Source organism: Nicotiana tabacum, chromosome 8, assembly GCF_000715075.1.
Source record: "Nicotiana tabacum cultivar K326 chromosome 8, ASM71507v2, whole genome shotgun sequence".
Lineage (NCBI taxonomy): Eukaryota > Viridiplantae > Streptophyta > Magnoliopsida > Solanales > Solanaceae > Nicotiana > Nicotiana tabacum.
Window position 1 is genome coordinate 177159981 of NC_134087.1, and position 15889 is coordinate 177175869.

The 15889-nt window shown below is 38.2% G+C and overlaps 1 long non-coding RNA gene across 1 annotated transcript; it reads left to right on the forward strand.

Annotated features, from left to right (window-relative positions):
- Positions 1 to 3442: 3442 nt before the first annotated feature.
- Positions 3443 to 15310, forward strand: LOC142162873 (uncharacterized). Its single transcript, XR_012694362.1, has 2 exons — positions 3443 to 4150; positions 12664 to 15310. It is a non-coding gene; the product is annotated as an uncharacterized LOC142162873 (long non-coding RNA).
- Positions 15311 to 15889: the final 579 nt, after the last annotated feature.

A 15889-nucleotide genomic window follows, 5' to 3' on the forward strand; every position in this document is an offset into this window, starting at 1 on the left:
TCGAATTCAAACTGATGTACATAATGAACTGAAATCTCTTCTATTTATAGAAGAAAGGAAGCTGCTACTACAAGCTGCTGTGTAAGCTGCTACTACAAGTTGCAGTGTAAGCTACTACAAGCTGTTGTGTAAGCTGCTACAAGCTGCTGTGTAAGCTGCTGCTGTACCAGATATGGATAATCTTCTACTGAGAGCAATATTTATCCATAACGGAGTACTGAATGGATAAGCTTATTATACCCGGTATGGATAATCTTCTACCGGGGGTAATGTTTATCCATAACTGGGTACTGAAAAGATAAGCTTATTATACCCGATATGGATAAACTTCTACTGGGGGTAATGTTTATCCATAACCGGGTACCGAAGTGATAAGCTTCTTCAGGAAGCTTATTTCCAATATAGTACTAAATAGATAAACATATTTACGGTGGAGTCCCATATGGATAAGCTTCTTCAGGAAGCTTATTTACAACGGAGTACTAAATGAATATCCATAATATAATATATTTATAACATTATACATGTTTTCTCTCTCTTTCTTTCCTTTTATTTTTTTCTCCTTTTTATTTGTTATTGTTTTCAAATCATTTTTTCTCCATTTTCTGTTTTTTATAATCAAATTCTGCACACCTTTTTGACTCCCTTTTTTTTTACTATATTATATAAAAAGATAACTAATATATATATATATATATATATATATATATATATAATTACTGTATATAAATAGAAAGGTTCATTCCTTCAAAAAGAACTCATTAGTCCTCTATGATACCCACATGGTATATGTCATATACTCACAGGGTATCATAGAGGTCTGGTTCATTCCTTCGAGAAATATACTGTCACAACCCAAAATCCAACTAGTCGTGATGATACCTAACCCGACCCGCTAGGTAAGCCAAGTAACAGCTATCTAATTTAATGAAAATTATTAAGAAAAGAATGATAATACAACTGCTTTTATACAAAGAATTTTCCAAGGACTGATAGTACAAATCATGAGCTTCTATGATTTAGAGTTTACAAAGCTAGTGTAAAATAAATACATCATCTGTCTGAATTATACATAAACAGATTTTTCGTAAGTCTAGAGCTACCATGAACAAGAGGCAAATATAACCAGAACGCAGGTACGTCTTCAATGCTAGCTCCCGTTAAACACAGCAATGTCAACATCCAAATCTGCACGCAAGGTGCAAAAGTATAGTATGAGTACAACCGATTTCATGTACTCAATAAGTAACAAACCTAACCTTAGGTTGAAAGTAGTGACGAGCTGGAACAAAGGTCAGAGTCCAACACTAATAGCCAACAATAGTTCATAACAAAATAATAATAATGGTACAAGAAAAAAAATACTCAGATATAAGATGCTCAACTCGTTCACAGTTCCGGAAAAATAGGCATGCTTTCCAAGTATATCAGTGAAAACCCAATTCTTTTACCGAAATCACCAAAATATGAGTAGATTTGTAAAATTGTGATTTTTCCCAAAAGCTTTTAACAGGTAAATGTTTCATTTTCAAATGGCATGAGGAAAATACATCTCTATGCCTACATGTCAATGTGTATGTCGAATGCAATGCAACTCAGCGATAATATCATATGCATACTCCCAGAGTATCAATTCACTCAGTCCTCCCAGTCACTTAGTCCTCCCAATCACTCAATCCTCACAGTCACCCAATCCTTACAGTCACTCAATCTTCCCAATCACTCGGCACTCGCTCTCGGCACTCGCACTCAATAGGTACATGTGCTCACTGGGGATGTGTCACGACTCCAGTTCTCCATCCGTAAACTATCGTGACGGCACCTAGTCTCTACGACTAGGTAAGCCTACCAAATTGCGAAAACAAAAAATAACAGAATAAAAATAGCCAACACTGCAAAAATAACATAATGAAGCGTTTAAGATGCTGCTCGGCATATACAATACAAACTCTCGAACTGAAACAAAATTTCCCAAAACCCGGAATCTCATGAAATCACAAGCTATTGAATAACTACAAGTGTCTAACTCCGAAATATCTAAACAAAAGTAAATACATAAGGGCTGATACTATAAGGGAGAATGGAAATGGACTCCTCGGTCTGCAGACACGGCAGATATACCTCGAAGTCTCTAGAGAATTGCCCTGCCTCAAGGGTAGTAGGGATGAGTCGAAGTACCTGGATCTGCACATGAAAAACATGCGCAGAAAGGGCATAAGTACACCACAACGGTACTCAGTAAGTGCCAAGCTTAACCTCGGTCTAGTAGTGACGAGGAAGGTCAGAGTCCTACTGAATTTTAATGAAAAATAAGGTATAACAGTATAGGATAAGATAGTATAATTAAGTGCAACAGTAAGAAGTAACACAGGATAGAAAGAACAACAATAACTACAACAGAGACAAAATAATGACAAAAAGGAATACAACTCAACACAGAGATAACAACTGGGTATCTCCCACGATACCGTCCTGTAGTCCCAAATATAAATATCCAGTGGATCTCCCGGGTGCCGTCCCGTAGTCCAACTCATAATGCGTGGGGATCTCCCGGAATACCAATCTGTAGTCCCAAATGTAAATATCCAGTACCGAGGGAATCTACCGGGTGCAGTCCCGTAGTTCCAATATAAAAGTGCAGGGGGATCTCCCGAAATACAAATTCGTAATCCCAAAGTAAACATGCAGGGGGATCTCCCGGGATACCGTACCGTAATCCCAAAATAAACACACAGCAGCAACACGAAAGACACTCAATTCAATTCAAATTTCATACCAAGGTAAAACAGGTATTTTTCTAACCTAGCATGCTGCACAGAATCCAAATAAGGCAGTGTGACCAAATAAAGCAATTAAGTCAATTAGACATGCTTCCCTAAGCTAACAATTGGCTTAAATTGCAAGTAGTATAAACAGGAAAAGAAACACAATTATAGTTAATTAACGAAAACATGATTTTTCAACAATTAGCACGAGTACGCACTCGTCACCTCACGTACAAGGCATTTCAAATATCAACAATACCAAATCCTAAGGGGAGTTCCCCCACACAAGGTTAGGCAAACCACTTACCTCGAACCGGCTCGAAATTGTAGACATGTAATTTTTGACCCTCACAGGATTTTTCATACTTTAGCACGTAAATATTTAATTTAGGCCTAATATAGCTATTTCAACTAATTTTTACTCTTTTACTTTATTTTATTACAAGAAAATGAAAATTACAAAAAAATAGTTTCATTAATATTTTATAGTCATTTTTAATCTTGAAAAATACCCAAAAATAGTTTTGTTTTAACTGTTAGTCTTATTTTAATAGTTATTTTGCTTACGTAAGATTAATTAATAAAGAAGATCGTATTTTTAGTCTTGTTCGCGGGGAAAAAATAAATTTTGGCTCAAGCGACCCATTATTAGACCTAATTTTTGAACCTAGCCCATAATTCTCAAGCCCATAATTCCTAGACCCATAACCCTTAACCTAAATATAACCCTAAAATCCTAAACCTATAAAAGAAAGCTAGACCTAACACGTACAATCAGCTAAAAAACACGCCTAAGGAGCTAGACCTATAAAGAGCTGAAAATACACAAGACCTACGCAGACCTATACACTCTACAAAAATTGAGACCCGTAGAACACTGAAAAAGGACTCTCCTTCACAATCAAGGAGGAGAACACCACAACCCGGACAGACCTTAGAGATCGACCGTTCAACACACAGACCTCTCTCCCCCATCAGTTCATCTTCTTCGTTACTCTCGATCAAAAACCAACCGCAAGAACACCAAGAGAACACCCATAAAAGACCCTTTTCATCTTCTTCTTCACACCCATCACCTATACACAAATAGACCACCACTCCGCCACCACCCTCCCTCATACAGTAACCAACACCTTCGGTCGTCTTCTCCAAGTCGCCAGAAAACCAGCGAAACTCGAATTTGCCGTAGACAGCCACCAAACTCGTTGGAAACCAGCCTGAAAATCACGCGCACGCACACATACACATAGGAGATCGGGGAAACAAAGCTTTCTTGTTCGCGGTTTTTGTTGCCTTGGCGTTTGTATTGTCGCAGAGTCAATGTTGTTGGTTCTTTGTTTTGAAGTCCTATAATGCAATATCAAAGAAGATGTGTTCAATGAGAGGTTCCGTTTTCTCACCTTTTTCTTATTCAATAAATAAATACCATGCTATATTATTTCTTTATATTGTTTTAATGTGCTTGGTAGATTTATTTTGTTTGGAATTTAGTTTGACAGATGTTCGTATATTGAGAACGAATAAATCCATGTGAAGTAGGTTAGGTGAAAATTTGTTTCTTTTGTTTTCACGTGATCTTGGTTTGGTGAAATACTTAATTAATTATTTTGGTTCTTCTATTACATCATTGCAGATTTCTCAGTATTAGTTCTTATGTGCTCAAATTTTGAATTCTTAAACTTGTGACACAAAAGTAGTTGCCTTTTTTTTATTTATGTTTAATAAATCATTGTGACTATGTGTATAGTTCTCGTGGCATGGTTACGATACATAAATCCAAACTCGGGTTTGCATTTCATGTGACCCGACTTCAATTTCCAATAAGGTTAAATAAAGCGTGTCGTGAACCACGGGTGCATTTCATGTAGCGTGGCTTACGATGTGTTTTAAATAACCTTGAATTTTCATAAAAATATTTAAGGCGGCTAAAAAGTGTAAATGCACATAGGTCTAAACATGTACTCCCTTCGTTTCAATTTATGTGAACTCATTTAACTGGGCACGGAGTTTAAGAAAAGAGAGAAGACTTTGGATCTTGTGATGTAAAATGAGGCACATATATTTTGCGTGGCTATAAATCATTGTATAAAGGTAATTTGTTTCCAAATAAGGAAAGAGGTCATTCTTTTTGGCACGGACTAAAAAGGAAATAAGTTCACATAAATTGAAACGGAGGGAGTATTAAAATCAGATAATAGGCCAATAATAACAGTTGAGCAACCGTGCTAAAACCAAGGAATTCGGGAATGCCTAACACCTTCTCCTAGGTTAACAGAATTCCTTACCCGTATTTCTGTGTTCGCGAACTGTAAAACAGAGTCAATCTTTCCTCGATTCGAGATTTAAACCGGTGACTTGGGACACCATAAATTATCCCAAGTGGCGACTCTGAATAAATAAATAAATCTCGTTTCGATTGTCACTTAAATTGGAAAAAACTCCCTTATATCCTCTCAGGGTAGGAAAAAGGAGGTGTGACAGCTCTGACGACTCTGCTGGGGATCGAACCCAGAATCTCTGGTTCAGGGTTCAAGAATTTTAGCTTAGAATAATTGTTATATTTGGCTTTATTTATTATCTGGTTTTATTCACATATTATGGCCTAATGTGCTAAATATTGCTTTTTACTGCTTTGATATTGTTGAACTGTATATAAATTGCTACGAATTCCTCCTCTCTCTGAGTCTTCTAAATCATCTAGGAAGTGTGCACTTCGTGTGACTTCTCTTCTGTTAGAGTCCTTCCAATTTTAGAACGAGGTTCAGACAAGTTGCAAAGCCGGTGAAGCTTCTGTATTCCCGGTACGCTGCCCCCTCGGTCCGAGCTGTTCGCTCGGGTAAGCCAGGTCTAGAACAAATAAACCTAGGTTTTTAAACTTAGAATAACATAGCCTCATGCCGGATCCCTAGTAGGAACGCTTGTTTGTATCACGCGCATCTGACTTTGGGGACTCAACACAAGGGTTGGGTTCGTCTAGGACAGGTGTACCCAAAAGAACAGACCATCTTGATGCATCCTATGTGCTACATGTTGCATTTCTTCAAGGGTAAAAGGGTAATTTGGCGGACCAATGATAATTGAGGGCAAATGGAAAGAGGTTGTAGTATAAAAATGAAGCAAGCGGGGCCCAGTTACAATTTTCTTGCACACCTTTTAAAAAAAACACCAAAAATTGAAAATAAAAAAAAAGGAGTTTGCATTTTTCCCGTCATTTTTTTAAAAAAATAAAAAAAAATCCAAAAAGATGTTTACATGTTTCATCATTTTTTTCAAAACAAAAGACAAATTTTTTTTTCTTCTCTGAATTAGTTGTTATTTTTATTTCTTGCCCGTATCCAATTTGCCTGAACTACGCATACCTGATTCTCGTCTTTCAGGGCGTGATACGTAGGCAACCCACATAGGGTCCGGTCTTCCTAGTAAATCTTAGGACTTGGCTTTGCGGGATCTTAGCCAAATTTTGCATTTTTAGCCACTTTTAGCCACATAGGTTAAATTTAGAAAAATAGTCACAATCAGGTCTTGAATGTGTCAAACAGGAAGGGTTATTGTCTCACATAGCGTTCTAGGTCTTTAACTTTATTTGGTCTTAATTTCTCATACATGTGTGGATTTACTTACCGAAGTTTGGGCATGACAGGCGCCTTAGGACCATCCAGAAATATCGCTCATGCAAGAGTTGCTTAAGGAGATTTTTTTATTTTTTTTATTTTTTTATGTTTTGAGTTTGTTCTTCATTTTATGTCGTCTTTTACTTTCTAGTTTTGTGCAGTAATGTCGAGTCTTTTGTGATTGTACTTCCTACTTTATATTTGAAAAAGTGTGTTGTAACTCAAAATCCAAAAAAATAGATATTGCATTTTTATATTTCTGTTAGATGTTTTCTTTAGAATACTAACTCTAGAAGTTCAAAAAAAATCTCTTGTGGTTTTCCTTAGGAAATTAACATCTAGAAATAAAAATTACTTTTATACTTCCTTTAGTTATTAAGACTAAAAGTTCAAAAAAAAGGAGAAAATTTTCTTTTAATACCTCTTTAAAAGTTTTCTTTAAGATACTAATTCCAAAATTCAAAAAGATTTTCTTTTGAGGTGCTTCTTTGGGAAATTAACGAAAAAATGAACCAAATTCTTTTATTTTCACTAGAACTTTAGGATATTGTATATAGAAGAAAAAAACGACAACATACTTTTTCCTTGGTTTATTTTCAGAGTTTCTCCCTTAGGTAATTAAAAAAAAATTGAAATCCAAAAATATTTTTTTATCTTGTTCATTCCCTGTTTCGAAACCTTTACTCAGGATATCAAACGAAAATTCAAAATAGTTTTTCTTTGGTTTATTTTTTAGATTTCCTTCCTAAAAAAAGTCAAAAAAATATTTCTCTTCTAGGATTCTTCCTTAATAGAGTATTGGTTTCAAAAGAAAAAAATCTGTTAAGTTTGAGTTTAGAATATGTTATAGAATATTCAGTCTAGAAAATTCAAAAGAAAAAAAGGATTTGCTTTCTTTTATTTCTCTTTTCTCATAAGAGTAGTCATTAAAGTAATAAACAAAAAAAGAAAAAGAAAAATGAGAACGTTAGTTTGTTTACTTTATTTTCGTTCTTCCAGAACTACGCAAAGATCTGATTCATGCGGCGTCATGATACGTATGCAACCTACATAGGTTTCGATCGAATTATTTTTTTTATTATTAGGATTAAAAAAGAGGAAAAAAAGAGGTAAAATTATGGGACGTGAGAAATGAGAGGAAAGAAAAGAGTGATAATTAGAAAAAAAAGAGGAAAGAAAATGAACAAGCAAGTGCTAGAAAAGCAAAGAAAAGAAAGGATTGAAATGAACAAATTGGGATGACGCCGACTGACCTTCGTACCCTCGAAGTCATTTTAGAACCGATAACTGGGGCTAGGTGCATTGCACATAAATTGAGATTATCTTATGTTAAATGCCCCAACGCTAACGTGATGCCTTCATCTTCATAGCAGAAAGGTGGTTGGTTTGTGGTTGTTAAAGTGGTAACTCTTCTCTACAACATAAGGTCGAAAGGTAATGACAGACAACAAAAGAACTGAGTTGGTTGATACGGGTGCCCAAAAGCAATTGGTTGAATAGGACACCGGTTTGGCTGATGAGGTAAGGATGTTAAGACAACACATGATGGATATGTATCAGGCCTGGATGACTGGGAATGCACCACCCCCGCCACCACCTAGCTTCCTAGATGCTGCCCTTACCCAAACTCCGGACACAGTGCTAGATGATCCCCCATACTCTCCAGATCCACCCGTTTATCATGGCTTTCCTAACCACCCTAGTAGCTCTATCACTCATCTTCCAAATTACCTTTCCCAAAAATTGCCCTCCTGTCTTATCCACTATCCCCAACAATGAACACTCACTCAAGGCTCACGATGCCCAATATTACCCCTCAGAGGTTGCCCACAAGGTTCCTGACTCATACAATCAGAACCCTCGGAACGAGCTTCATGTAGAAAATGAGAGGTCAACAAGAAAAGAAAGGCGGGATGAGATATCCAGAAAGCTAAAAAGCATGCAAGGGATGGGAGACCAGGTTAACATGTCTTACAAAGAATTGTGTATGTTCCATGACGTTCGCCTGCCCGCAGGGTTTAAAGTGTCAAAGTTTAACTTGTATGATGGGTGTGGAGATCCGGTAGCCCATTTGAGGGTTTATTGCAGTGAAATGAGAAGTGTTGGCGAGAAAGATAATTTGTTGATGGCGTATTTCAGTGAGAGCTTGATTGGGGCAGCTTTGGAATGGCATAATCATCAAGATATCGGTAAGTGGCATACATTGGGCGACATGACTCAAGATTTTGTTCGATACTTTCAATACAAATTAGACATTACCCAGACCGCTCCTTCCTATCTAAAATTGAAAAGAAGCCGGAGGAAAGCTTTAGGGAGTTTGGGCTCAGATGGAGGGAGCAAGCCGCTCGAGTCAGCCCCCTGATTGGTAAAGAAGAAATGGTTGAGCTTTTCCTACAAGCTTAGGGGCCACCTACTTCAGTCATTTGATTCCGACCTTGGGTAAACCTTTCAATGATGTGGTAAAAATGGGGGAGATAGTAGAAGAGGGAATCAAGTCAGGCAAAATCAGGAGTTATTCGGCATTGAAAGATGCTACGGAAGACATTCAGAATATCCCAGTAAGTTTGAGTGAAAGAAAGAGAAATAGAAAAGATGATCCGTTGGGCATTCCTGTTCAACGCTTTCAGCCTCGACATCGACCCCATGGATCTCCTTGTGCACCAGATGATCCTCCCCAATGCTACTTCTCTCCACGTAACCCCCAAAGTTGTACATCACTTTCCCAGTACCCTATCCACAATGCACCACCATATGCTCCACCCACGAGGCCCGTGATGGCCCGCACCACTTCCCCAAATGTCTTACCCACCTCCTCAAGTATATCAGCCACCTGCCCGCAAAAGGTTCCAACTGAGGCCAGAATACAAACTGAAAAGACTGCTGAAAAAAGAAAATGCTTCCACCCCTATTGGAGAATCATATGCGAGTTTATTCCAAAGGTTGAGGCAATTGGACATGTTGAAGCCGATTCAGATAAAAATGCCAAACCCTTTGCCAAAGAAGTTTGATTTTTCTCAAAGGTGCGCATATTGCTCCGATGCCCCGGGTCACAGTACAGAAAAGTGTTGGCACCTGAAAAATGCAATTCAGAAGCTTATTGATGCATGTGACATTGTCGTGCAAAATCTAAATGCAGCCGACACTAGCCAAAGTCCATCGCCTGTTCGTAATGAGACGCATATGGTGAGTATGGTTTGTTTTGAAAAGGAATATGAGAATTCTTCTGATATCCTCGGAGGTCCACGCGCTGCAAAGTTTTCAGCGCTATCATAGGTTGATCTTAAGAACGAGCCGGCAAAGGGAACCCAAAAGCAATTTGTTAAGAACAATGTGATGAAGACTTGTGAAGGTCCTAGTATTGTTGATGTAGAATTCAGTGGCTAAGATGTTGAGCTTGGTGATTGGAAAGATGCTCCTTTCTTGGTTAGCCAGGGAGGAGTATTGGTGGTTTATTTTGTTGTCATTTCTGTTATCCGGTTTATTTCAGGGTTGTAATCCGGATATTGTCTTGTGGATCAAACCCTTCTATCCTTTTATTTTGTCTGGTTTGTTTAGTCGTAGTAACTCGTTTGTTCCAGGGTTGTTCCAGGGTTGTAATCCAAGTTTAGTGCTTGTTTTGTTGTTCAAATTCCTTCACCGTTTGTCTAATACAATTTTTTGTTTTCTGTTATTTCTAGTTATTTCCGTTTAGTTCTCTTCTCCTTTTATAGTTCTCTTCATGATGGTTCTGGTGACATGACATGAACGCATAATTTTAGGCCTGGTCTTAAAGGTTAGTTTAATCATGAAGCAATAAAATAATTGTAAAGATGATAGGGACATTTGAGGGAAATAAGTAAAGGCATTTCGAGATCATTTGAAGCCTGAACTGTGTGAAACTGGGGCAGATAATTGGGAAAGTTAATGGGGTAACAAGAATTTGTTAAAGGAGAGTGCATTCCAGACAGTTTGAAGCAAACAACTTTGCGTTCAAGTGCATCTCAAGTTACAAGATAAAGTCAAGAAAGTTGTCTCCAAATTGACGGATGATATCCACTGTGAAGAGGGGATCACCCAACGAGGGTTCTGTACTTGACAAGACACTAAAAAAAATGGAAAGCATATCACTGATATCAATGTCAAAGCTATAAAAGAAACGTTGTGCGTGCTATTCCTTTTTCATTTCAAGTTGCATGTGTTGTACTTGGCATTTTCAGGGATTGAGAGGCCCTCTTTTAGCTACCAAAACACTTATACCATTCGATACCCTTTTGAGCATGTACTGATTTCTTTGACCTTCCCTCTTTTGGAATCAAGTTAGAGTCATACGAAAAAAAAATCATGTCCCCATAGGCTTATTTAGAAGTTCATTCCAAAAGGAAGATTAAAAAAAAATAGAGATAAAAAAAAAAAGAAAAAAAGGGAAAAATAAAAAAAAATAAGAAAAAAAGATAAAAAAGGAAAAAAGAAAAGGAAAATAGTAACAAAAGTAGTCTTGTGAACTACGTTCGACCTGATTCTTGTCACCACAAGATACGTAGGCAGCCTCACGGTTCGGTTGCACCAAATAAAATATTTCATGATCCCACGAAGTCAAGAGTGGGCAGAAACTCCATCTCAAAAAGAAAAATATTTCATGATCCCACGAAGTCAAGAGTGGGCAGAAACTCCATCTCAAAAAGAAAAGAATCAAATTCCCTTGCTTTAGAATTTGGGGCAAAGTTTTTAGAATGGATTCCAAAAGTTATAAATAAATTAACCCGTTGTCTTAGTTATTTTGAGCCTTTATGATACCCTTTCTTTCTAACCCTGTCCAAAAGCCATATTACGATCCAATAAAGACTTCCTGGATAATCTTTGAGAGTGCCGAGCTAGACATGCCAGGGGCATATGATGTTTTACTATGGGTAATGCCTTGTCATCTGCGGAATCAGAAGGAATAATAGAAAAGAACAAAATGAGAGAGTCTTATTGGTGAAAACCTTCACAGGCACTATAAGACGATGGTGAGTTGAGAGAAATAACAAAAGGAGAGAGGTTTGATGGTGAAAACCCTTCGGGCACTACAAGTCGAATAAGGATCGTGAATCAGATTGGATAATCAAAACATTGAAGCCCAGTTTTGCGGTTTAGGGGTATAACAAGAGTTGAACATCAGACTTGCTTGACAGATTAGGCCACTTAATCCAGATGTGCATGTCATGGTCATTAGAGTTGGTATCCATATCTGATAAGTTTCTACTTTGTAGTTTTCTTTTTAGGAATCATCTCTTTCTATTGTCCTTTACTCTATTCCTTTTGCCTTGTTTACTTCCTCTTCCCGAGTCTGTTTGGTCAGAACAAGTGAGAAATGGCTTCAAAATTTGCCACCAGCTTTCCAATTGCACAAGACGGGATCTGGCTAGCACATCAAAATGGCATAAGTTAGGAAAGAACAGCATGCACACTGAGTTGGCAACCATCAACGTGTTTTGGGATTCATGTGAAATACGAAGGTTCGGTATATGTCAATTCATGAGCACAATGCAATAGATAGAGGGCTTGGGTTTGAATGAATCAGTGGTATTTTCTGCGATAAGGTTGACCGAGAAAGTGGTTAATCAATAACAAGCAAATTCTTCCAAGTGGAAATCAAAGCTATCATGGCAACTGAAGGAGAAATAGACCTCAAGGCCAAGGCCAGGAAAGAACAGCAAGCGCATCGAGTTGGTAAAAATCAACGTGCTTTGGGTTTCATGTGAAACAAAAAGGTTCATTATATGTCAATGCATGAGCACAATGCAACAGATGAATGGTATTGGGTTTGAACGGATCAAGGGTATTTTCCGTGATAAAGGTGACAGAGAAAGTGGTCAGTCAATAAACAGGCAAGGTTTTTCGAGTTGAAATCGAAGTTACCATGGGATGTGAAGGAGCAATCGCCATCAATGTTCAAGGCCACAAACCAACCACCATGTTTAAATTCACAAGTTTTCTTTGATTGAAATAAAGGTAGGAAATTTTGTTTGTTCCGGGGAAACCCTCCGTTAGGAAAGCAGGTACCAGACAGGCTCGTTAGGGAATTCCAGTACCTTCCTGAATAACAGGATTTGGTAAGTTTTGAGCCCTCGCAAATGACAAGGTCAGACGAGAGGGCTACTTTTGGGAAGTGTAATTTGGCATCTAAGCTTTTCACTTTTGAGATAAGGTTTGGTTCGAAATTTTCAGGATAAAAGATTTTAGTTTAGAATTTGTTCTACTCACAGATGTTCCCAATATCAAACTGGGGCAGATAAATTTCTTTTATTTGTCTGTTTTGTTGTAATCAGGTTCAAAGAAAAGCAGCAGTCTCAGAGGAGTCAGTTCGAGTTCGGCAATCAGGCACCCACATGGAGAACAAAGGGAAAGCAGCAGTTTCAGAGGAGTTAGTTCGAGTTAGAAATCAGGCACCCACCTGGAGAACAAAGGAAAGCAGTTCAAGTTCCGAGGAAAAAATAATGCATATTGGTAATCAGGAGCCCACCTGGAGAACAGAGGGAAGCAACAATGTTCAAAGGAAGACAACAATCAGGAGCCCACCTGAAGAACAAAGGGAAGCAGCAAGGCTCAAAGGAAGACAACAATCAGGAGCCCACCTGAAGAACAAAGGGAAGCAACAAGGCTCAAAGGAAGACAACAATCAGGAACTCACCTGAAGAACAAAGGGGAGCAGCAAGGTTCAAAGGAGTTCAGCAATCAGGAGCCCACCTGGAGAACGAAGGAAAACAATTCAAGTTTCGAGGAAAAGCAGCGCAAGTGTTGGTAATCAGGAGCCCACCTGGAGAACGAAGGAAAGTAGCAAGGTTCAAAGGAAGACACCAATCAGGAGCCCACCTGAAGAACAAAGGGAAAGCAGCAAGGTTCAAAGGAGTACAACAATCAGGAGCCCACCTGAAGAACAAAGGGAAGCAGTTCAAGTTTCAAGGAAAAGCAGCGCAAATATTGGTAATCAGGAGCCCACCTGGAGAACAAAAGGAAACAACAATGTTCAAAGGAAGACAACAATCAGGAGCCCACCTGGAGAACAAAGGGAAAGCAGCAAGTTTCGAAGGAAGATATGTCGAGTATTGGCAATCAGGCGCCTACCTGGAGAATAAGAGAATTCACTTCAAAATACAATTCAAGTCAGCAACAAAAGAAGCTCACAGCAAGAATGCGAATCAACAGAAGTTAGTCACAATAAAGAAAAAAAAGAGAAAGGCAAGAAGTTAATCCAAATGCAGAAGTTCATGAAAGATGTGGGCTGCTCAAGACATGGCCGAGGTCACAAGCACTGTATGCCTGGTCTTGATCCGAAAAGCTGAAGAAGGATGAAATAACACCTGCAACTAGCAAGCGTCAAGGTTCAAATCTAAAGTCTGCATGAAGAACCACTCAAGACTCAAGATCAAGCTTCAGAAGACTTATAGATATGAATCTTGTAACTCGTAGTTGATAGGTTTAGCTAGTTTTTTCATGTTTTGATTTTTGATGTAACATCAAGACCGCGGATCGGAACCTCGACGGAACGGCACCTCGACCAGCTCCCCATCTTGGTATACTCCATCATCTCACTCACCTTTGAACTACACGTGGCTTGATTCCTTTATAGCCAAGGATATGTATGCAGCTCAGATACCAGAGCTCGGTCACATTCCCCTTTTTATTAGTTTTGGTCTCCCTAAATAAGGGTTGGGGTCAAAAAACCTGTCTAGTCGTTCTTTGTCTGAAAATACTTCGTATTTTCAGTCAAAGTGGGGCAGCTGTAGACATGTGATTTTTGACCCTTCCCAAGATTTTTCATATTTTAGCACATAAATATTTCATTTAGCCTAATAGAGCTATTTCCAACTAATTTTTACTCGTTTACTTTATTTTATTACAAGAAAATGAAAATTACAAAAAAATAGTTTCATTAATGTTTTATAGTTATTTTTAATCATGAAAAATGCCCAAAAATAGTTTTGTTTTTACTGTTAGTCTTATTTTAATAGTTATTTTGCTTACCCAGGATTAATTAATAAAGGAGATTGTATTTTTAGTCTCGTTCGCGGGGAAAGAATAAATTTGGGCTCAAGCGACCCATTTTTAAGCCTAATTTTTGGACCTAGCCCATAATTCCCAAGCCCATAATTCCTAGACCCATAACCCTTAACCTAAATATAACCCTAAAGTCCTAAACCTATAGAAGAAAGCTAGACCTAACGCCTACAATCAGCTAAAAAACACGCCAAGGAGGAGAACACCACAACCCGGACAGACCTTAGAGATCGACCGTTCAACACACAGACCTCTCTCCCCCATCAGTTCATCTTCTTCGTTACTTTCGATCAAAAACCAACCGCAAGAACACCAAGAGAACACCCATAAAAGACCCTTTTTCATCTTCTTCTTCACACCCATCACCTATACACAAATAGACCACCACTCCGCCACCACCCTCCCTCATACAGTAACCAACACCTTCAGTCGTCTTCTCCAAGTCGCCAGAAAACCAGCGAAACTCGAATTCGCCGTAGACAGCCACCAAACTCGTCGGAAACCAGCCTGAAAATCACGCGCACACACACATACACATACACATAGGAGATCGGGGAAACAGAGCTTTCTTGTTCGCGGTTTTTGTTGCCTTGGCGTTTGTATTGTCGCAGAGGCAGTGTTGTTGGTTCTTTGTTCTGAAGTCCTATAATGCAATATCAAAGAAGACGTGTTTAATGAGAGGTTCATTTTTCTCACCTTTTTCTTATTCAATAAATAAATACCATGCTCTATTATTTCTTTATAATGTTTGAATGTGCTTGGTAGATTTATTTTGTTTGGAATTTAGTTTGACAGATGTTTGTATATTGAGAACGAATAAATCCATGTGAAGTAGGTTAGGTGAAAATTTGTTTCTTTTGTTTTCACGTGATCTTGGTTTGGTGAAATACTTAATTAATTATTTTGGTTCTTCTATTACATCGTTGCAGATTTCTCATTATTAGTTCTTATGTGCTCAAATTTTGAATTCTTAAACTTGTGACACAAAAGTAGTTGCCTTTTTTTATTATTATTTATGTTTAATAAATCATTGTGACTATGTGTACGGTTCCCGTGGCATGGTCACGATACATAAATCCAAACCAGGGTGTGTATTTCATGTGACCTGACTTCAATTTCCAATAAGGTTAAATAAAGCGTGTCGTGAACCGCGGGCGCATTTCATGTAGCGTGGCTTACAATGTGCTTTAAATAACCTTGAATTTTCATAAGAATACTAAAGGCGGCTAAAAAGTGTAAATGCACATACGTCTAAACATGTATTAAAATCAGATAATAGGCCAATTATAACAGTTGAGCGACCGTGCTAAAACTACGGAATCTGGGAATGCCTAACACCTTCTCCCGGGTTAACAGAATTCCTTACCCAGTTTTCTGTGTTCGCGGACTGTAAAACAGAGTCAATCTTTCCTCGATTCAGGATTTAAACTGGTGACTTGGGACACCATAAATTATCCCAAGTGGCGACTCTGAATAAATAAATAAATCTCGTTTCGA